A 1,354-nucleotide genomic window follows, 5' to 3' on the forward strand; every position below is an offset into this window, starting at 1 on the left:
CATATACTAACATCCTTTCACATCTAGTCATATCTTTTTGCTCTTCCTTATACATTATCTGAAAGCTGCCTACCTCTCACACCACATATCTATACCATAAAACTAGAGGTCATGTAAGCATTATCTTCACTACTGCCACTTGTGCTTGTATATTTAGTAGCAGTATTATTTGTAACATAAGATATTTTCTGATTACACCCAACAAAGTCCTGTCATCTTGGTGTTTTGTTTTGTTTTTTTGAACCAACTTAAGTTACCATCCCATCTCACATGCATTTTTGATACCTTAATTTTCTTTTCTCAGGACCTGTAACAGTTAATCTACACTAAGCATCCCTTCAGTTATAAAGCCATTTTTGATGGTTTATTATGTCTTTTGTCTCTAGGGTACAAAAATATATATATACAGAGTTGGAGGGGTGTTTCATCTCAGACAAAACACATTGCTAGAAAAAATTCCTAAAACAGTTTTATTACTCTGTTTCTGTATTTCATCACCACTCCAACTCCCTTGTGTGTGTATTATTTCCTTAAGTTGTCCCAATTGTGTTTTACAAATCATCCTTTCTTTGCCTTTCACTCACTTTGATTGTCCTTGTAGGAGAATATGTAGTTTGTCAGTGATGTTATGACGTCTTGCCCTGCTTTGCATGATCTTGTAGTAAGGTGTTTAACTGGTTTCCACATCTCCAAAGTTATTCTGCATCTTTAGAACACAAGATGAGAAAGAAAGAAAACAAACACATTTGTCCTCCCCATCAAAGCTATTTCTCCAGATATTTTTCACCACATTAATAGGTAAATGAATTAATTACTCTTTCCTACATTATTAAAATTGTTTATATAGTAAGTTGCATATGGTTGTGTAGATCTAATACAATATGTGATGCACATTTATAGTATTTTGATGTTTTGCTCTGTATATCTTGCCAGAAGTGTTACTTCCTCCTCTTTACTTCAGTAATGTCTCAAGCAATGCCTTAGTAACTGTAGTGGTTATGGTGTATCAATTTTTGTTTCTGATATGCATGTTTGAAAAGGTGAATGTACCAGGGAACTGTAATTTGTTTTTGTTTTACATAAAGTCTTCAATAATAGTGATGGTGATACTGAATACAGTGATGAAATACTGGGAATAGGAATCCAGAGTATTCAAACTAATTAATTTTACAGTGTTTAAGAGAAAGGAGTTGTCTTTCATCAACATGACCAAGGAACGGAAGTAAAATCATTAATGTTATAGGATGTTTGCATGAACCCTTTCACAATGTCAAAGTAAGACATAAAAATGCACCATCACTAGAGTGTGTAGTGGTACTTGAAGAACTATAATTCGGAAATATATATAAAAGTT

The 1,354-nt window shown here is 33.2% G+C and overlaps 1 protein-coding gene across 1 annotated transcript in view; it reads left to right on the forward strand.

Moving 5' to 3' along the window:
- LOC119589154 (phosphatidylinositol 4-phosphate 5-kinase type-1 beta-like) overlaps positions 1–1,354 on the forward strand; it is a gene marked incomplete in the record, with an annotated part of 149,444 nt that overhangs the window by 87,602 nt on the left and 60,488 nt on the right.

Source organism: Penaeus monodon, chromosome 25, assembly GCF_015228065.2.
Source record: "Penaeus monodon isolate SGIC_2016 chromosome 25, NSTDA_Pmon_1, whole genome shotgun sequence".
Lineage (NCBI taxonomy): Eukaryota > Metazoa > Arthropoda > Malacostraca > Decapoda > Penaeidae > Penaeus > Penaeus monodon.